Source organism: Marmota monax, unplaced genomic scaffold (genome assembly GCF_021218885.2).
Source record: "Marmota monax isolate L192 unplaced genomic scaffold, Marmota_monax_Labrador192_F-V1.1 WCK01_AAM20220418_F8-fsc00003, whole genome shotgun sequence".
Classification (NCBI taxonomy): Eukaryota; Metazoa; Chordata; class Mammalia; order Rodentia; family Sciuridae; genus Marmota; species Marmota monax.
The window spans coordinates 34,854,032-34,877,207 of record NW_026694084.1 but is presented as its reverse complement, the minus strand read 5'-3'; the positions used below and the strand labels follow the sequence as shown (position 1 = coordinate 34,877,207).

At 40.7% G+C, this 23,176-nt stretch overlaps 1 protein-coding gene across 2 annotated transcripts in view; it reads left to right on the top strand.

Annotated features, from left to right (window-relative positions):
• The window catches only part of Adcy8 (adenylate cyclase 8), a 229,979-nt gene that overhangs the window by 3,176 nt on the left and 203,627 nt on the right, over positions 1 to 23,176 (top strand). The window lies entirely within an intron of this gene.

Below are 23,176 nucleotides of genomic sequence, written 5' to 3'. Positions count from 1 at the left end.
TCTTTCTTCTTGGAGAAAGTGGAACTAAATGACCTCTCAAAGTTTCTGCCAGCTCTACCCTTTCATTCTGACATCAGCTAAAAAAAAAAAAAAAGATTTATTTCTGCTACACACTCCCCCAGGGTCTGCAACAATCTCTGGAGCAGGTGACAGAAGGAGGAGAAGCACCCAGATTTAGAAGGTGACCCTTAGTTAAGAGATTAACTCACTAGAGTCAGAGTCACCACAGAATGTTGTAAGGAACTCTGGGATTCACGATTGGGATTGTGCATTTCTCCATGCCACAATCCTCAGCTCTAGAAGGAACCAATGTTTGTTAAACACTGCTGGTACTGGATTCCCTACAAATGTCTGCTCACCCAATCCTATGACATGATTTTATTTGGGAATTTTTATTGCCTTGGAGACCTAACATGATTATCTTCTCTCATTATCATATCCAACCCCAGTGTATAAATCAAACTCAAGAGTTGAAGGATGCCAGGAGTATTGGCAAAGAACGAAAGTTTTGATCAATTGAAAATGGGCATTTTGATGTAGATGGTTTGTAATATTTAGGGGAAATCTCATTCATTAGGTTTCTTTCTCCTTTCTCCCCACTTTTCTTCTCCTTTCTCATTAAATATAGATGTGTTTGTGTGAACAAACTTCTCATTGTCTATGGATGAGGAGGTGTACAAAGACTGCATTGTTTAAATTCACTCAAACCAATTGATAATTAATGACCTGACACTTTCTTTACCAATCGTCTGGGGAATGCATTTGGGGGCTTGTCAATGATGTAAACATACCAATGGCAATGTTTTTAGATAGAAGGCTGATGTGAGGTACTTGGGCAAGGTGGGCATTTTGCCCATTCCTGCCCCATCCCCAACCTCTTCTGTCCTCTTCTATCACTTTTGCTGTATTAGAAGATGTACTCCTCTGCCTTGTGGTTGAGTTTGAATAGATAGTTCTCGGACTAAACAGGCAAAGCACTACTGAAAATTATGGACAATTTTTAGATTGCCAACCCCATTAGGGTGCTTTACTATCATTGATCTCTAGGCTTCTACTTGATTCTGCCTTGTCTCTTCTGATGGCTCTATATCCATTTGCTCAGGTTACTTATCTGGTTGGCTGCCCTTTCAGTGCTTTTTGAAGTGTTTCTGGATAAAGCAGAGAGCATATAAAATACATGACTGTGATCATCAGGCATGAAATTGGAAGATAAGAACCTATAAGGGTCAATCCACTGAATGTGTCCCTTATAAAAGACAATAATGAATATTTTCTTAAAATTGTCATTAACCTTACAAATAATAATGTTTCAATTGGGGAGAAAGAGTAATATTATTTATTTGAGATGGCATAAAATTATCCAGTGTATTAGCTGTTTCTCAAATCTGTATACACATAGATCTGAAACACAATATATATGAATCTATTTTCACCAAAGCTCTTTCTTTCTTTGCATTTTTTATTATTTATTTAGACATCAGCATTATCTTTTCTTTATTCTCTTGCTCTTCTTTTCCTCCCCTGCCAGTCCTCTTTTTTTCTTCCTATTTCCTTCTGTCTTTAAAAATCTAACTCATTATGAGTTGTTTTCACAATATACCATAACTATCTGATCATGTGCAGAAAATTCCATTTCTTATAAGCCACCACTCTTCACACAGTAGCCTTTCTTGGTACATGCTACTAAAAGACTTCTTCAAGTAAGTTTGGAGTAGTATTTAGAATAACACATCCTAAGTGGCAAATTACGAATATTTTCAAAGTTCTAAGTATAGAGATCTTTTCCTTGCCAAGTAAATCCAGAAAGGAAATTTTGGCTCCATATTTGTTTTATACTCTACTCAAATACTACCAGATGGAAGATTAAAAATAACCCCCATGTCTCCCCACTCCCACCCCATAAGGAACAGCCCTCCACTGTGAAAACTGAGGTCCTGATTCATGTAAACCAAGCCCATCCACCTTCCTGATTGGGTAGGATTGTAGATAAACTGTGGTTTCCTAGGTCCAGCCACCTGTCACAAGATTGAAGGAACAACCAAAGCGCTCTCCCCTCGGTAGGTGCTGAAAGATCCCTTAAACATTTTCCTTTGGTGCCCTCTAGGGGTTTAAGCTTCTTTCCTAGATCTTGTAGATAGATGAAGGGGGAAATTAATCTCCTTTAAAAATGTCTGTGATTTTTGAAGAGATACTGTTTAGTTTTCCCTATTTGATAGTATATGCAACACCCTTCAAAGCTGATGCTGACATTTAATAGCACCTAAAGTAAAATCCTAACTCCTCACCATAGCCTACTCCATCCTCTGCTCTAAGTTGGTTGCTGCTTCTCTCTCAATTGGTTTCCTTCTCTACTTCTCCTCAAACTTGAAGTACTGTGTCTATTTTAAGTCTTTCAAATGTCCCAGGTCTTTTCTACTTCTGGGCCATTGTTCTTGCTGCCTAGAACAAATTTTCCCAGGTCTTCATAGGATAAACGCATTCCTATGAGCATAGACTCTCAAAATCCAATCTCTCTAATTCATGAGTTGTTTTAATTTCTCTAAAGAAGGTACACCATAGATGCAAGAGTGTTGTCTATCGTATTTGCCATTTTATCTTCAGCATCTATAAAAATGTCAAACATACAGTAGATAACCAAGTCACAAAATGAATGAACTTATTCATCATATGGGTGATATTATAGAATGTACAAGTGCCCTGTATTGTGCATACACATGCATACACATACAGGCACACAGTTAAATTATATGTGTGTAAGGCAGTCTCTTTCCCTCAAAGATATTTTTGAAAAGTCAAAGCACAATGCATTACATTTGTATGATATTTTGCATGTTACTATGGGCCTTTATGTGTGATGATAAAGGCCTTTATGATGTCAAATAGATGGTTCCTTAATTTTCATTTTAAAGTAAAATGAAAGATTCTTAGAAAAGGGACATCCTGAATATCAGGAGCCTAGCAAGTGGCGAGGGCAAGATGCAAACCCTGGCTCCAATGCCAGTCATTCTTGAGCAGCCATTCAAGGGTTAGCCTTTTGAACACAGCATTTGGAATCGTTCCAGAGTGAAGAGAACCTGTTTCACTGTTCATCAGTAATGCCTCATATAGTTCATGAATGAACATCTAATGAAGAAGCCAAAGGGAAATTATGAGAGAAAAATGACAGAATTGCTAGGCAAAGATTCTTTGTAACTAGCTCATCGTCATGCTCAGCTGGAGGCAAATTTGTCAACCAAAGGCCATAAGCCCTAGAATATCATCTTTCTCTACATTAATCTTAATTCCCTTTAAGAGGATGGCTCAGGATGAATGTAGCATTTCCAAAATCAGGAAACTGAAACGAGAGTAGGGAGTCAACACACCTTGGCAACTGTTTCACTTCACTGGATATGTCATTTTCAGGAGTAATAAATGAGCCGATGATTGCATTCCCTTAATCCAAGCCATGCGGCTCTGCTTCTCCTCTGTTCCTCCTGCGAGAAATCACATCTGTGGCTTGACAGGGCAACAACCACACTTCACATCTCTGCAGACACACAGTATGAAGAGACAAAGCCCGTTGTCAATTTGAATTGCAACTGTAAATACAGGATGGAACCTAAAAGGGGCCATCTGGGAGGCTCCTCACCAGCAAAGACATGGTGTATGTTTTCCCACTCAGTTAACAATTAGGCTAAAATCATTAACTTCCCACCCAAATGAAGAGATTATGGTCCAGGGCAGATATGATTACCCATTGTATTTTCTGAACTGAGTGACACTGGAATTATTTAAAGACCTTCCAAAGTTTCAAAGCTCAGTTTGAAGGACACCTTTCATTTCACCTGACCAAGCTCAGCAATGGGAAGCTCTAGGGCTGTAGTTATTCCTTCTTTGAAAACGCCACCCAATTTGACTTTGATCAGCTTGTGTATGTGATTCAAACCAATGACAGGAATGCCTTCCCCAGACTCTCAGACCCTGATATGTTTGTTGATCCTGCCAGTTCAATGTATTCATCAGAAAATTCATTAGAAGATGACATTACATACATAAATAAAATATTAATCATAAGGTTATATTTACTAGGTTCTTTCATAGGGTAGATCAGTTCTAAGCACTGTTGCTATAATTAGCATTTTACTCTATTTTAATTGCTGGTGGCAATAATAAGAGCTACCTAACATTTGAAAGTCATCTCATTCTCATTCTTCAGCTCATTAGTGATAAGATAGTGGAAATCATTTATTTATTGGAAAACTGAGAGGCAGCAATGTTTAACCAGAAGATTGCTGCATTAGGCTTTCCTCTGGGGGATTCTAAAATGTTACAGCTAGTGGCCAATTAGTTTTCTGTGCCTGTAAGTAAGGTGGATAAGCGGAAGTGTCAGAGTGGAGGTGATTTCTCCAAGATAACTCTATAAGCAGAGGCAGCCAGGTATGCAAATCCAGGTCAGTGAGTGCTCAAGGTCATTCTGTCACATTTGAATTTCCCTTACAACATTTTCTTTCCTGTCTTATATGTATCCTGTCAAAGAGCAGAGTCTAGCACCAGAAAATGCTAATTAAGTAATGATCCTTAAACCTGCCTAACAACAAGGGACATTTAGTCTACCATTTGACCCTTAAAAAATCCTTTAGGAGAAAGTCAGTTTTTCATATTGAGTAAAATAATGGAGCATGGTATGAGCAGATGAGGGTTAGGAGAGAAGAAGCCTCTATGGGGGGCTTGAATATGCATGTCTGATTACTTAAACGAAGGGCTGACTTCACAGTGAAGATAAACCTGTATAATGGAATTACCAACAACTTCCCCATTTATACAATTTAAACGTAAGTGTAGGATATTATATGTTCTTTGTCTGTGTCTAAGGCTCTTTGTAGCTAACTCAAATCAAATAAAAGGAATCTTGTGAGCATTTAATGTATGATAAATGGCATGTAACTTAAATCACCCCAATTAGGTAGTTGCTACTAAGGTAAACACTCACTTCAGAACACATAAATATCCATTAGGTGAATGTGGCTGGGATCTGCTTAATACACCTCACTGGTTGGTATGTTACACTCTCCAGGACCCTAAACACCTCCATTATTACCTCCATTTCTATACATTCCCTTAGCAAATTCACACAGGCTTTAAGAAATAATTGCAACATCCAGGCATGTCTGAGAAAAATGACTTTCAAAAACAGATTTGAGTGTCAACCTTCCCAAGAGGTTCCTCTGAATGCCAGAAAATGGAGACATTATTCTCTCTTCCTTGTGAAAAATACGCAATTGCCCTTTTCATCCTTTCTTTCCCTCTCTGTCTATCTCTCGTGCATGCTCTGTCTCTTCCTTCCTTTTTCTTTTCTTTTTTCTCCTCTTTCTATCATACGGGAGGAGAACAGGCTTTGTAAAGGGTATTTTTAATGACAGCTGCAATGACCAATTAAATCCCTCCAACCCTGGCCTGAACACAGCTTTGCCCTGGAGTCTCAAATAGATTTTGTGTCTGTGTATTTAGAGAGAGTTGTAAACTGATTGTGTGGTGTGTGCTTTGCAAGATTGAATTATGAATTTGTTTTCCTTCATATCCGGTAATATCACCTGACTGGTATCAGTGGGCCAGAACATAATTAGATTAGAACTGGGAAGACTGGGGGCCTCTGCTTCTGGAGCAGCTGCTGCAATGTCGTGCTAAGTAGGACGAATGCATTAGTCATATTTACACTTTGATGATTGATGGCATTTTAAGAGCTCATCAAAAATAAGTGAAACCAAGCATAAAAAGAAAAAATTACAAAAAAAAAAAAAAACGGTTTATCCCAAATTCAGTACTGCTAGCAACATCTAATCAAAGGACATTGCTACAATCATCAGAGGTGACATTTCACTGTTATCTAAATATTTCTTGGGATGCTAATTTATTCATTTCACAAGTATGTCTATTTGAGTTGATCCTACATGTGTTTATTTCCAGAGCATAGAAGACACTATTCATCTTAAATCTCTCCTCTTACCAGAAAATGGGCACAACATTGATTCTCAGAGAGACCAGGAGACCCAGAATATACACAGTTGGGCAACACATCAGTTCACTTGACAGTTTCTTCTGAAGCATATTCTTGGTTTTGTCTCTGGGCTGAAATTAAAGTAACAGAACCTAAAGGTTGGCAACGGTATTGGAGTTTGGAGAGTGTTTGCAATACCTTGGTTTGAACCTCAGTTAGCCAGATAATGGGCTATATAAATCAAATCTTCCCCAGGATTTCCTTAGGGCTAGAGTGCAGGAATGCTGCTCTCACCAGCCACCACCAAGCAGGAAAAGTCTGTATAATCTGCCCTGTGCTTCCCCAGGAAATGTAATTGGATTTACACACTCCAATTCTATCATGTGAGTTTTGTTTATGAAGGACTATTTTAAGAAGTCAGGTCACTTAAGCAGCGCTTCAGAAGCCAGCTTTTCTCACTGCAAGATTTTTCACAGTCAGCTCTGTGGGGTGGAGGAAGAATGCAGAGTGGATTAATTAACCATGGAGATGCCAGACATTCTGTGGGAGGCCCAGCCACATCCTGGGCCTAATGAAGGCTGTTTTATCATCAGCAAATGCCTCCATGGGTTACCTTCTCAGCAAACCAACTGCTTTATGGCACATGTGGTCAGATAAACTTGCATCTGCTGGTTTCTTTGATATCTATGCATTGGACTCTGAATAGATGCCTGTAATTTGAATCTCATTTGGCTAGATCATACATTTTAATACATGTAAAGCATTGCACATCTAGGAGTTCCCTTTTACCCCACCTCCTGCCTTACAGCCCTAAATTCTGGTGTTTCACTTTGCAAAATGTATCTGAAGCACAAAACCCCCCACAACAGGACCTGATAAAGTTATGCATGGTGAAGGCTGGAGCTAGATATGCAATAAATCACATTGATGTTTTATGGTTTCTCTTTCAACAAGAGAAGGTTTAAAAGTGCCATCTCTATATAAAAGGCATACCCATGTAAGATTTTCACATTAAAAAAAGAAACTATAACCAATTTGTAAATAACCCATCTTTGTCCTGTGCCAGCTGGTTTTCCAGTTAACTAGAGCAGACTATTTCAGAATCAGAATCTTTCCTTTGATGTGTGTATGTGTGTGTGTGTGTGTGTGTGCATGCCTGTCTATGTGCTTGTATGTAGAGTAAACATGATTGCTTATAAAATAGACACTACTGAGGATTAGGCAATGCAGAACCCAAATACATAATGATGCAACACATAAAATCAAACAGAATGAGAGTAAAAACCACCACCAGCAACAAAACATGAGGATAACACCCCTGGAAGGCCTGAGAGTAGAAGGGATATAGAAGGAAGGTATGACTGTCCTCCTTGTTTGGGGTTCTCCCATGACAAACAGTCTGATTATTTTATATAGTCTCCTATGGGATGGAATAAAGACCAACAGCCATTACAGCAGAAGAAACTTTGGTTTACTGAAAGGTGAGGCTTTATCCAGGGTTTTTTGAAGTGATGAGCTTCCTGTCATGGGATTCATCAAGGCAAAGCTGTACATAGAACAATCCATCAGGGATGTCACACAGGAGATTCCTGGATAGGGAAGTCTTTCCCCCAAGGTCAATTGAAAGCAGTAGCTATATCTACTAGCCATCATGGTACTCTGCTGGCAGGAGAAAGGAAAAGGCAAAGGGCATTAGGTGAAAACTCTAAAGGAACATGTCACCTGACTTTGCTGAGCTCCTCTGAAATACTTGCCCAACAAAGCCTGTTTATATTTTAGGGACCAGAATTATGACCATAAATAAGAAATGTTGAAAAAAATAGACTTTACTGCCTCTTAAAAACCTCAGGATTGGGTTAGAAAGAATGAAAGAAGTAGGACTGAGTAGGTAAAGTATTCACCTATAGGTATTGGCATCCTGCTGGGGTCCCGGTCCGGGACACAGAGGTGTACTATTAGATCAGGCTGTTACTGCATTGGAGCTGAAACTGGGATGGGTCTGGGGAGGAAGTTTGTGACTCCAGGACAAAGGTTGGCAGGTTTATATCTGGCTGTTAGACACATCGAGAGCACAGAACTCAGCAAATATTTTACACAAATGCAGGTCTTTCGTTCCTTTTACTACAATCTTCTAAAGCATGAAACTCCAGACCTGCAGTGGCTTTCTCTTAGGAATGATGTGAAAGGAAAGGTCGGACACTAGAAGAAGTCGAAGACATGGTAGACAGGTGTGGCCCTTCCTTCCTGGTTAAGAACCTGGAAGGGCTGCCAGTTCAGTCATTTGAGCATCACCTTAACACAAACCAAATTACTCACAAGCCTGGTGACCTGCAGACGTGGTCATGCTCCCTAAGGAGCATCTGCCTCATATTAGGCAAGGTCCAGCTGGTCTGCACTTCTGAGGACTCCCATTTACCCTGTTCACAATGACCTCTGCTAAAAATTGAGAAACTGCTCTGGGGCTCCAGACAATCCATTCCCATAAAGCAAGGGCAGACAGGGAGCCTAGGCAAGACTCAAGGTTTTTTCCTTGGTGTGTTGCTGCACCCTGTGTTCTCCTCTGTATCAGCAATGTCCTGATGTTCCCCTGTGCCCGCCAGACTGTGAGTATCTGGGTTCAAGGATTGTATGGCATTCATGTTTTGTGCCCTAACACCTATAATAGCACATGGCACATGGACAACTCTGAATAGCACACTTTTAGATGGACGGAATGAACGAATGTGACATGACCACCGCCTTCCCCCTGACCACCTCTACCGCACACACAGCCACACAGTCATCATCAGGGAATGAGAAAATGACAAAATAAACCAGTTTCTCTATTCAATACAGGCAAAAATACATCTGAAATGATCCCATGATGTGCTTTGTACAGGAAGTCCCAGGCCGAGTTTTGCTACACATACACTAAAGAAGTTAAGTAATGTGAAACAAACTTGACATAATTAAACAGATCATTAAAATTTTAAAAGGGAGGGGATATAGACCTGGATTATCTATTGGTGCTTGTCCATTCCTAATGATTTGAAATCCCTCAGGCCCTTCCATTCTAAGTCCAAGCCTAACACAAGTGTGCTTCTATCCCTCTCTGTCTTCTTTGCTCTTGGACACCTTGCCTCTGAATCCCAGTTCCTGGGTCAGCTCAGTGCTTCATGGCACATTGAAAACCTCCTCTTCAACTTGATGTCCAGTGAGGCCTTTCTAGTCCGATGCTTGCCTACTGGCCCTTTACAGTTGTGTCTGAGGGCAGCAGAAGGTGCTCCCTCCTTCTGATCTGACTCCTGATGCTCCATGCACAGGAGGCTGGTATCCCTCCCCACAAGGGAAGGATATTGAGCCAAGCAGGTTGGCTTTGCTGGCATCAAAGCTAGACAATTTTTTAGATTGCTGTTTTCTGCAACTTAAAATCTGTCATGTAAAGACCAGGTTGTACCCTAACTGGACCAGTTTATCAGTAGACTCAAAAGCAAACTTAAAGCCTGATTTTAGGTATTAGAACCCAATGCAGTTGCACTTTCGGTTTTGAATTATGTGAAATATTATCCTACTTAGTTCATTTTTCTACCATCCATTATTTCAAGAAACAAAATCAATGAGAACAAGCTTGTTATCTTCTAAGCTCAAAGTCAAAATCCTCCACACTCTTGGGCAAGCCTTGGGTGGTAGGCAGCCCAATTGAGAATGGCCTCATGGCTCCAAGTGGTCAGTCAGTGTTCAGTGAGTCCAAAGTCTCTCCTTTTTAATTTATGAGGCAGAAATTCTGCCCTTGTCTCCTACCAAGTGAATAATGACATCATGCACAGCTCTTGGGGCCCTGCCCAAGCTATCTCAGCCAGAGAGGAGCTGTGCCAATGGACAGTTAGAGATATTTTTGAAACTATGTAAGTACATTTCCTTAAAAACAGAAACCACAAATTCTCATCCTATTTTCTGCTACGGATTTTTCTCAGTGACTTTGGCTAAAGAAATGGCTTTGGCTTCTTTAGGTGAAAATTTTTATATATATAAACATTATGAAGGGCTTCTCACCCTCCTCTGACTGCATTCCCCTTTACCTGCCTATGCATTCCAACTTCTGCCTTGTGTTTCTGCTCTTGGCCACCATGTCCCTCTTGCCAATTGGGCTGAGCTTCACAAAGTCTGGGGTGGTACCCATGTCACTGCTGAGTCTCTGTATCATAGTCTGGTGCTGGTTACATACTCTCTCTTTCTCAGGAGTCTTTGGAACTTGCTCTTTAATTCACCTCTTTAATGTAGGAGCTCCTTAAGTTTCCATCCCATTAGCTGTCCCTTCTCTCACACCACACCCCTCCCTGGACAGCCACCTGCCTCCCTCGGTTCACAACCTTGTATCTGTGTGCAGATCACTCCTAACTCTATATATCCCACCAGTCTTCTTTGCTAAGCATAAGACTGGACACTCTAGTAACCTACTGGATGCCATCATTGGAGTGTCCCATAGACAATCCAACCTGAACAAGCCCAAAATCAACTCCCTCCTGCTCAACTTCATTGTGGAATTCTGATGGTTTAATCCATTGCTGGTCAATCCATAGCTCTACATTCTGCTCTTCCCATTCTACTGCAGTCCCTTGTCCCCACTATTTCTCAAATCTTTCATTCTTCTTGTTTCTCCATACCACTCCCACCCCTCCCCACAGTGTGTGCTGTTCCCAAGTGCTAGCATACCCTTCATATGACTCCACTGGTAAGTCTACTGCTTTCTATCATCACCAGTCACCTGCACACCCCATGCTGGCTTCTGTGTGTGTTTTCCAGGACATCTCTTCTTGTTCTTCCTTGTCTGGAAAAATTTTCTCAGGTGTCACCAGTTTCAAGAAACCTCTCCTGCACCCCTTCACTAAGACAGGTGCTGGCTTAAAAATAAAGGGCACACATTTAAGCAGAGAATCGTATGTGTTTAACTTTGAAAATTTGAGCTCAGATTCAGTGTTCCAGGGGAAAAGGGGCAAGCAGATGTTATAGAATTTGACAAAGAGACAAGCAGTCCTTCAATTAAGACTGTCTTGGTGGGAGAAGATGTGTGATAGGGATTGCCCTGTGCCTGACCTGCTCATCTCACAAGGAGAGGAACAGGGTATGGATTCAGACAGCCTGAGACTGATCTGTCATTTGTCCATTTCATGATACTGACAAGGGCCTCAATCTTTATGTACAAAAGATCTGCACAGTGAAAACTACAGAACCCTAAAGAAAGAAATCAAAGATCTTAGAAGATGGAAAGATCTACCTTGCTCTTGGATAGGCAGAATTAATATAATCAAAATGACCATACTATCAAAAGCACTATACAGATTTAGTGCAATTCATTTTCTTCATCTATAATCTGTGTGTATTAGTTCATTAGAGATGAACTAACACACACAGATTATTTAGATCAAGGCCTGGTGAAGAGTCATGAGTTACATTTTGTTATTAGAATTTAAATTTCAAAATGGTCACTCTTTTTCTTTGACTTCTCTGCTTTGAGTGGCCTTTCCCAGGCTTTGCCTGCCTTAATCGGAGTCCTATAGACCACTGCTTCCTCAACTTTAATGTGAGTAGGAATCAGTTGGGGTTCTTGCCACAGTTTAGGGTTAGGAGGAACCAGGGAGTCTGCATTTCTAGAATCTCCCAGTTTGCAGACCATGATTTGGGGGAAGGGCTTTGGAATTGAGCTTTCACTCCATAAGGTGAGTTTACATCCCTCTCTGTCCACAGGGCTTTTGTCTGTCCCTGTACATTTGTCTTGGTCCTTTTGGGGGCTTCAGGAACAAAATACTGTAGACAGCATGGCTCATAAACAAGCATTTATTTCTCACGGTCACAGAGGTGGGGAAGCCCGAGATCAAGGAGCCATAAATGTGGGGTGTGGTGAGGGCCTGCTTCCTGGTTCATGTGGCCACCTCAGGACACAGCAGCCCTCTAAGGTCTCTTTGTAAGAACATTAATACTATTCATGAGGGTTTTACCCGCATGACCTAATCCCCTCCCAGAGGCCCCACCTCCTAAAATCATCATCTTGGGGTTAGTAATTCAATATATGAATTTGAAGGGGACACATTCAGACAACAGGAACATTCTTGCATAATTTATTAGTTCATTCCTTCATTTAATTTTTTAATCCTCCATAAGACAAATATTTATGGAGTACCACGATGTGCTAGTGCAAGCAGCAGGGACACTGCAGGGAGGAAAGCAACTGAAGATCCTGTTATTAAAGAAATTACAATGTAGAGCCAGGGCGGCCATCAGTCAAATATGGCCCATATAAGTGACTATTCCAGGCTGAGTTAGGTGCTGCGAAGCCAGGTTTGCTGCAGGGTGTGACAGAAATGAAGCATCAGCGTGCAAAATTTAGCCAGGCACTAATTCTCAGGTACCACCCCTGCACTCCTGTGACCCTGCAAGGGGGTGATTCTTTAAATGCCACATGCCAGGCAGAGAGCTGGCCTCCTTCCAGTCCTGGGCCTCATTTTCCTTGAAGAGGAAAGACCTGACTAGAACTGAGATGAAGAAATTATGCTTAACAAAAACCTGAAGAAAGAACAGGGGTTAGCAGGTCCTACTGGAACTGCATTTTCCTTGTTTCTGCTACTAAACCATGTGCTCTTTGAGGACAGATTCTGTCCCTCTGTATGTCCCTGGCACATTGTGAGGGAATGTTATAGAAAAACCTTGTGGAGTAGATGCCTGACCAATTACATCAGCATTGGTATTGCTGCTTCCTTGTTGAAAGATAAGGGTGCTGAGCTCAGAAAAACCACCCCATTTCTCTCTGGTCATGTGATCAACAATGGATTCCATCCACAACTGCCTAATTCCATCCACAACTGTCTCATTCAGAAGCTGCTCCCTGGATTTGATAGTTTGTTACAACCTCTTAGTCTCAATTAACTTTGCTAGTTTCAGATACAATGAAAGAGAAAAGAAATTTGTCTTCCAAATAATAGCAATGCTTATAATGATATTTATTGCTCTGTGAAGCCAGGGAAATAATGCATTATATTAAAAACACCATCTGAATACTCACTAAAGACTGCCTCAGATTGTACATCCAGCACAGTACAACTTTGCACAAGCCAATCAACCTGCCTTGGCTGCAAAACAAATTCCACACAGCTCTCAAATTCTGTCACTTTGAAATGATTTCTGAATTTCCTCACAGCTCCAAAAATTTTTATTTCCATGAGTTATAATGGATGTGGATGTGGAGATTTCTGTTTTCCTGATTGATTTGGCTCCCATGATCAGATAAGAACAATTCTTATAGCAAATGCAGCTCATCCAGGTCTTTGACCTCTCAGACTCTGAGGAAGAGAACTCTAAGTAATGATTTTCCAAACACTGAGAGAAATAGGAGATGGTATTTAATATTTAATTTCTCCTACTGGTTTAATCACATCAGCACCATCCGTTGTAAAATTATGTGTCATTTGATTTGATCTGAAGGAACTATTGACTGTGGTCTTTATTGGACAACTGTTTATTTTGAATATCTTATTAGTGAATTCATGGCACTTGTCAGAATTGCCAATTTGACTTTTTCCAAGTGTACATGTTAGCTGTGATCAGCAGGCTATTTTGTGTCAATGCTGCTCAGCAGTGACAGACCTGGGCATGACACCACCTGAATATCCACAACCTGAACACAGGCTTCTGTGGAGTCCCCCGATGAGGGTCTATGAGCCCCAGGACACAGACAAGGTGGCCTTGAGGAGCTCACTCACTTAACCCTGCTGTCGAAATGTCAGCACTCACAAATAAAGGAATTAAAGAATAAGAAAGGTTTAGAACCAATAAATGGCAGTGAACAAGTGCTGGATGGTGTTATTATTACTTCTGCACCACAGCTGCGTCTGATGTGGTCACACGGCAACAGCCTGCCTTGCTTTGTTGTTGGCCTGACAGTGATATATGGAGTGCATCTACCTGTTAATCACCTGAATGGTAGATGTCACCAGTGGAAGGGCCCTGCACCCACACTACGGCTGGCGTGATCGTTGCATGCTACAAGCAAGACCCCCACCTCCAGACGAGAAGATGACACTCAAGCTGCACTATGCTTCAGGGCTCCTCCCATGTACCAAAGTCACCCTCTGCCATGTGTCCAGATCCTTCTCACAGGAAGAAAAACAGTTTTATTCTCAATACTGATAATGTCTTCCCATGGGGAAATCCTCCCATTTGCCATGTCCTTCATATTGTGGAAAGTAGATATAGATCTCCATTCAACTAGCCATTGATTTAAGGTAATTTGAGTGTTTAAAGGTTGAAAACATTCTACTTTATGAAATTTACTTTGTCAGGCCCATCTCATGAACATGGGCATATTTCAGACTGTGAATTTATCCCATTATCAAACAATCATTTAATCACAGCAAAACTAATCCATTGCCAAAAATTTAATAGGAAAACTCATAGTGAGGTAAATATCAGGTTCCTTCCAACAAGTGGGATGGACAAAAGAAGAACTTTAGACCAAGAGCGGTTCCTTTTTCAAGCTGATAAATCAACTCCTAAAATATTAAACCAAGGAGAGTGGTACTGCCATGTTGGACAAGCAGGGAGATCCCCCTCTGCTCTCTCCTTGCACACGCCATCTTTGCTCACAATTTCTATGGCACCACCAAGCTCCCACTGAGCCCTGTGTGAGAACCACCCCTTCAGTAAGCACCGCTGAGGCCTGTGGCTTATGTCTGGTGTTCCTCGAGGGAGAGTGAGATGGAAGAACACAAGAGAACACAAGTGCATTTGACAGGGACTCCTTGGTGTTGGCATTGGTGATAGTTGCACTTTCTACCATTAGGTAATGGTATTCTTGCCCTGTAGTTTTGTAACCTTCACTTTGAAGACAGTGAGGATCAGAGAGACTGATCTGACTGAAGTTATTCCATTGGGGTGTGGCCAAGTGAGCATTTTAATTCAAGTAAGTTGGCTCCAAATATAAATGGGTTTCCATGGGCTCCCTCCACCACCATCTTGTACATGCCAGGTGGCCATCTAAGTAAATGTTTAATTATAGTTTGTAATCCCACTATTTATCAATCATCTATTGAGTGCTAAACTCAAGAGACGCAAAGTTGAAAAGGACGTGCTTCCCACTCTTGAGTCATTTAAACTACCAGAAAAATAAGGCAAAAAATAAAAGTGTACATGCTGATACCTGAAGCTCCTCCCACCAGAGCTATGATGGATTTCATTCTTTCATGGGTTACATTCCTTAATGCTGTAAAAACTTGGGAACTGGTTGGTATATTCCTTCACCTAGCCTTCTGCACATGCTAACGTTTAGGGAGGAAATTCAGATTTAGAAGAGTTCCAAGTTCTGATGACTTCACAATTCACCATCTTTCTTCAGGACCAGTATAGTGAGCATAGCAGATGGAAAATGAAAAAAAAATCATTACATAATTTATCAAAATATAAAAAACAAGCCTTATTTTACCCAGATTCCTACTAGCAGAAATAAATGTCTTTCTTTGATGCTTCTACTCCTCAAAGCAGTCCAGACTTAGTTGCCCACATAATTCTGAATTACCATAAATTCTTTCATGTGCATTAAAAATAAAAGTCATGTGAGGGCATGATGACTGTCCATGTGGTTGCATTTCAGAGAGTGCTGGCCATAGCATGCATCATCACTTTTTCCTTGCATAGAGAACCAATATTTCATTTTGAGGGGTAATATACCCATCTGCATTAATGGAGGATTTAAGAAAGAATTTTAAAATGCTAAATCCATCTGGGAAACCCACCAGATTTTTGCCCACCCCCCCCCCCCGCCTCCTTTACCTATCTTTCTGCCATCTTTTTCCACCAGCTCTAATGGACTACTAGAAGATAAAGAAGTCTTAATGAGGATGGTAGATGACAAAGAAGTAGGAATCCTGGGATACTCATTATACTGTTAGATCACCACATCAGCCCCAGAGTTCTACTCTTAGGTTGTTTTCTAAGTGATATAAAATATACTCCAGTCTTTTTTAATCCAATTTTACTTCAATTCTATATTACCATCTTCCAAGTGCAATTTCTAATCAATACTAGCTTCAAAATATATTCATATTCATGGTGTATCATCTGATAAATAAACATTGACTAATACTTGAGACAAATTGCAATTGCTATTCTGACTTATATTTGGCTATCTTATCATCTAAGACAAAACTTCTGATCATCTAAGACAAACTGAGCAAGGAGAGCCATTTTCATTTTATGAGTATATTTTTCTGGCTTTTCCCCCCCCTCCATATATGAGATTTAGGAAACATAAAGAGACAGATCAGATGTTATATCATCTGATGTATAATTTATGTCACTTGAACAAATGCCAGGCAACAATCATGGCTGGAGAAGACAGGTGGGACTGTTTCCCAAGGGAAGAGCTGAATGCCTTCCTATTTATAATTCTTTGAAAGTGTACTAGGCCTTGTGAGATTAAAAAGCCATCCCTGACGGTGTTCAGCCAAAGCCAGATGCCTACCACCAGAGATTTGGGGCAAAGGAGAAGGGTTGAACTAAATGATTCTTAAAAGCCTTTCTAATTTGAAGCTATGACTCTGGGGCTCTTGATATAAATAATTGGTCATATGTAGAAGAGTGGAACTCTGGAAAGGAAAGAAGCCCAAGAAATTTCCTGCATCTCTCAGAAATGCTGAATGCTTACCCCATGCTCTTTCTTGACCTCCTCCTGGATCTCAGTCCCAGTGAATCTGGGGTTCCCCATTCCACCCTTGCAATTGCCCAGGGCAGGAAGATCAAGGGCATCCCTTCTCTTCTCCAGCTCTCTGTCTCCATTAGCTAGTCCACTGCAAGTCCCTGAGAGGTCTGCCTGCTGAATGACCTCAAGTCCATCCAGTTTTGTCTCTGATTCCTCTGCTCTGGTGGAGAAGACCCTTCTCCTGGTTGATCACAGTAGTCTCCCTGTTTCCACTTTTGCATCTTTCCAATCTACCACCCACAGTGTTGCTGCAATGAGATTCTTCCTCTAATGGTGGCTTAAAATCCTCTAGCAAATGTCAGTAACTTCCCATTGCTTTATGACAGAGGCTGAACTCTTTCCTGGGGCGCACCCCTGGCCCCTCTCCCCGTCAGACGGGGGTGCCATTCTTCATCTCACTTTCATTCCTCCAGTCACAAGTTCCACTCAGCTCCTCCAAAGACCTACTTCTTCTGCACCTCAGTTGTCTGAGTTTCTATTCCTCCTCTGCCCAAGATGTTCCTTTCTCATTCTTTGCTCAAGAAACCTTTTTCAAGGAAGTTTCCTCTGCTCTCTTCTCAAGTCATAACTTAGTTACACTTTCAAATCCCCTATACTTTTCTTAGGAAGGACCCCCTCCCCCATCTCTCTAGCTATTGTTGAGGACACTTATTTGCTCCAAGTCCATCTTTCCCACTGCATGGTGAATGCAATGAGGATAGGGAGTGGGTCGGGTTTGCTTGCTCACTGAAATATTCTCAGCATCCCATGTTTGACAAATATTTAAGAGTAGATGAATGGGAATATTCAAGGTGGCTGATATGTAGGACCATTGAATGTTAATACCCAAGAAGGTGAGATAAACCTGAGTTGGATAGGCCTTCTGGTTAGGGTTTCTACCAGGCTTCTAGATCTTTCTCTCTGGCTCAAATCCTGGGTAAGGCTAAAAACTGCACATAAAATATTTTTGGTACCAGCAGCTTAACAGGAATTTTACCAAGAGAAGATGACCTAATGAATCTGCCAAATTGTAACTCCAATGATCCTACACAAAAATCATTGTGCCAGGGTGATGCGCTTCTTTTAATAGCTTATGTTCTGGTAAAAAAAAAATACTTGTGGTTTCCACATCTTTAAATAGATGGCATCATTTAAAGTGGCAAACAACAATTTTATTAAGCATAATTGTTCTCCTCTTATTTCTTACTTCTTATGCTGATTCTTAGTAATAATGAATTACCATATAAGAGTCTGGATTGTTAATCTCATGAAGAGGAAGTTGACACTAATACTGGATTTGGTATAGATACAGGGAGGTGAATAGATACATAAATACACAGATAAATATAGACATATTTCATTTATTTACCTATCTAGGTATAGAAGGATTTTTCAGTAAACACCATCACTCATTTATCCTCTCCGTTTTTTGAAGAAGACTAAGAAGGGTAATGCACAACATTAAAAAGTAGATATGGGTTAATATGCTTAATTTTTAAATTTTTCAAACATTTTTTTGGCAGTGCTGGGGATTGAAATCAGGGCCATTTTCTAAACACTTTTGTCCTAATTTTGTTTGAATATTCCAATGATGTGGAACTCACTGTGTGCCAGGTGGCTCTTTGTCTTATGTGACAACTGTACTTGCAGAAAACTAGGCTTGCTGTTGACATGATATGGACTGCTGCTAGACTCCACCACAAAAGCCCAGGTCTTCCCTGCCTAACTCATGGAAGATCTCCATTTTTATTAGTATCAACTTGGCCATCTTTTCCATACTATTATCCCTTCTTCTCCCCCTTTTCCTCATCTCTGCAGTATCCCTGACATTTCTATACTATTTTGAGCCAGAAAGAAGGTGTCATTAGTTCTGACTGGGAACACCAAGGAAGACTTCACCTTGGAGGCAACAGATGAACTGGATATTCAAAGACAATATTTAGAAATGCCACCAAAATTATGTGGTTATAAAGTTAGATCTCCATTATTGGAAAAATATTAGATGCCCATATTTGTGACCTTTACTACATTCTAATCTTCAGGAAATTTACACTCCTCTATTTCTTCCCAAATAGAAGATGATTTTTTGGCAAAATGATTGCAAATGCACACTCTGGAGCCAGAGTGCTTGGGTTTTGATCTCAAGACCAGCACACATTAGCTGTATGGCTGGCAAGTTATTCAGCCTCCATAAGCCTCAGTTATTTCACCTCTAAAAGGGGAATAATTAGTATATTAATCTTATAAAGAAAAATAAGAATAAGCACAGATGATACAGATAAAGTCCCAGAACAGTAGCTAATCCATTAGCTTTATGTGTCTGAATGCAGTTTGCAGTGGAAGTTTCATGAAGGTAGAGCTCTTGATTCTCTAATTACTGCCTTGTCTTCAGTCCCAAGGACAATGCCTAGCACATGTCTGGTGTTCCTTGGATTTTTATTGAATGAATGAACAGAAGAGTATCAAGGCCAACCAATGAAAATGTTGGCAATAGACTCTGGGCCAAGTACTAGGAGAGAGCCTAGTTAATGAAAATGTGTGTCTTTGGTATTTTTAACTACTATGTCCACATCACTTGACTGAGAGCTTAAAGAATATGTTGAATATAAACATCACTCATCTAAGAAGGAGTATTTTACCAGAAAGGGTTTAAAAAGAAAAGAACTACCTCTCTTTCTTGAAACATTCTCTTTGACCTTTAAAAATAATAATAACTACATGAGGCGGTATCGGAACTACATTGAGTCACTATTTTGATTACACTTTGAAAGAGAACATGTATTTCAAAGTCCAATTCTTTTCCTCAAACCAACATTTATTCCAAATGACCCACGCCCAGCACTCATACCAATATATATATGTTTGGCATTTGTAATACAATTTCGATTTCAGTGTCCTGATAGTTAATGTGCCAGTGGTATAATAACATGGATATAGAGGGCATGTCACTAGCCCAGTGCCTATCAGACAGGAAGCAAGGGCCTGAAAGGCTTCTTAGCATCCAAACACTAAGCAGGCTGCAGTCTGCTATGATCACCTCCTTCTTTCACACGGCATACATCTCTGCCACCATTTCTATCACTCTGAGGGGCAAAGGAAATTAACTGTCAGGCTGAGACCAGCAAATTCAAGAGGCAGTGACATGATGGCTGTCAGGCCCAGTGCCTGCCCTTCCCAGGCCAGTGTGTTTGGAGGGTAAGTCCTGGAATGAAGGAAGTCAGAGTCCTCCACTCTGATCCCACCAAGACTCCCCGTTCCACGCTGGCTCAAGCCAGTCCCTGTGAAGTGGTCCACAGACCTTCTCTAGACCTGCACCTTCTTCTGCCCTGTCTCCTACTTTCTGTCTTGCTCACTCTACTTCTGTCTCACCTCTTTCTCAGAAATTCCTTACACAGGTTATCCTGTTCCCTCTGCCTGGAATGTCCTTTCCCCGACACCTGTGTAATTCACTCTTGTTTGGGCTGGAAAGCCACCCACCCAGTGGGCACTCCCCCTTGACCATCTAATTTAAATTTATAATCTCTCCCTCACATTCCATCCCCCCTACCACTCCACATTACTCACCCCTTTAACTCACTCTGATTTTAAAAGGAAATCATTTGTTTATCTTCCATCACTACAAATAACTTATTTGTCCCTGTTAGCAAGGCAGGCACACAGACAAAAAAAAAAAAATACATCCATTTTTTTCTTGGTGTCTACAACAATGCCCTGACACCTGGCAGGGACTTAGGAAATACTTGTTGAGTGACAGGTGAAGAAACTGATCTCCATCAACAACTGCTATGATGTTTCCTATCACTCTTAGTGGCTACACACGGGCGTCTTACCTAGGTTTTAGGTTAAATGCCATCTTCAGGGAAGACCTTCAATGGAAACCTCATGGGGGTAGAGGCCTTGATTCTCTAACTACTGCCTTATCTTCAGTCCCAATGACAATGCCTAGCACATATCCCAATTCCACATGACTAGCTGGACATTTACATCAGCAGGTTGTGCATTTCAGGCTAAGCCCCACCACCTAGCCATGTGCATAGATCAAGTTTTTCGTCTCTCTGAGCTTCATATCTCTCAGCTGAAAAGTGGGGTATAATAACTTACAACTTACATACTGATCTATTACTATAAGAAATAAGATAGTTATTTTTTTCAATGAAGTACTGGGCATCTAGAAGAAACTTAATAAATACAAATATAATTTTTAGAATGGCAACACTGAAGAAAGCTGTTAATTGTTTACAGATCAAACAGCTAAAATTCTTGGGAAGACAATAGGCCTTTCAGGTCTCTGTGGAAATCCATCTGTGTACAGCCTCCCTTTCACTCTCTGTACCACTCACTTTTATCAAGGCAGTGGCTGCAAGTGGCTCTTGATAATGGAATATACCCCTGTTACACCTTCAGATGCCAGCATAGCTTTCTCACCTTCTTTGAGTCTCTGCTAAAATATAACTAAATCAGAGAAATCTTCTCTGGCCAACCCATATGAAATAGGGACTGCTTTCTCCTGTCATTTCTTTCTACTCTTAATCAGCTTCATTTTTTCCCCATAGCACTATTCAACAACGCACCGAAACTACTATCATTTTTTCTTTATATTTTTTTTGTCTCCTCATAAGGCAAAGGAAGGATTTAGCCTCTTTTATTGACTGACCCATCTGCAGAGTCTAGAGCTGTGCCTGAATTGAAAAGACTGCTTTCAGTCAATCGATTTCCCAAGAATAGTGTGAAGACTTACATTATTTTCCCAATCCTACGTGTCAAGGGTAGAATGACCACACATCACAGTCTGCCCAGCACACTCCAGATTTATACCTATCTCTGCTCTGAAAAGTGTCGCAATTTGCACAATAAAAGACATTGTCACAATCCCTATGAAGTCCAGAAAAATTAATTATGACACATAATCCCACATTAAAGGAACAGAGGTGTAGACAAGAAAGAGAAAGAAATTCCATTGATAGCAAGAGCTAGTGGGTACAGAATGCTCATTATCTGCTATGGGCTCTATGTAATTACTTCACTCAATCACAACAACCTGTGAAGTAGGGGACAGTAGTGTCCCTGGTTAACATATCAAGGCAATGGCTTAGAGAGGATAAGTGAATTCTCTATCTTCCCACAAGTAGGAAAAGGCAGATCCAGAATCCAAACCCAGAATCCAAAAGCAGGTCTCTGAACTACTAAGCTAGAGTAGCAGGCACATGGTGCTATGTCATGTGCAACCTCTTTTCATCCCATGGCAATCCTGGAAGATAGTTACTAATTATCCCGCTCTTTAAAAAAAATTGGCAATATAGGCTCAACTGTGATAAGTGACAGAATTAGCATTCAAATCTAGAATGAGCATATTTATTTTAAAAATGCTGAACAGGATGGTGTTAGGTATGAGTCACTGTGGGGTGAAGACATTTGATGTCCTAGCTTCCACGATATTTTTACTACCTAATGTGTCACAAGGTATATAGCTCAGCATCATGGACCCAAACACTTTGCACTTACTCATAAGTCCCATGCACTTAAATTTTGGAAGAACATTTTATTGGATTCAAACATCAGATGAGTAAACTTGAAAAAGCAAGGTACAATAAACCCTTGTTGATAGATTTTCTTGTGTTGATTCCCTGCTATAGCTGTTAGCCAAGACTAGTCCCTGGCTGAGTCTTCACTTTTAAAACATGCTACTCTCTGTACTCATCAGAGAAAAAGTGTTGCAAAATGACTGGATCCCACCCAACCTGTAAAATTATTCAACTGAGAATTTTCCTGAAGTTATTCCATAAGAAGTTACCTTCTTTATGGACAGGGGTATCCAGTTTGAACCTAGTAAACCATTTTTTCATCTCTTAGGCCAATATGACATTTCTTTGTAATAATAAGCACACCTTTTTTGTAAAGTTAAATCAGAGAAGATAGGTACCCTTTGCAGGAGTCAGGATCACGCCCCAGGTGACTTGGGAAGTGCTCCAACTTTTGGCGCACACTGTCCTTTGTCAGCCTTGAACAGCAGGTATGTTTTAAGAGAAAACAAGTTCCTGTCAAGTTGCTATTTTTAACTCTGTAATTAACGATGAATCAAAATGTTTCTTCAAACCCAATTACCCAATAAAAATTGCCATAGTAACCATCACATCGCACCACACATCCTTCATGCTTGCACCAAAAACTTCCTTGGGAGCTGCTGCTACCACCTCCTGATACCACCATCTGCTCACAGCAAGAAGGAGGGGAGAGGGAAGATTGGCAAAGACAAGGTAATTCGGTTTGCGCAATCACTGGGTGCAGGGGTCTCAGGAAGAGAGAGATTGGTAGAAAAAAAATCATTTTCTGAGGAACTCTACAGTGCTTTTCACCATGATTTTGAAGCAGCTCAACCTAAGAGCTTCAGGCCAGAAGGCAAGTATGAGCATGGGAGCCTATTTCTCTCCCCCTGCCCTTACTCCATGTCACTGTGGGATCACCCTCCTGCCTTTCCTCTACCTGGAATGATTATTACT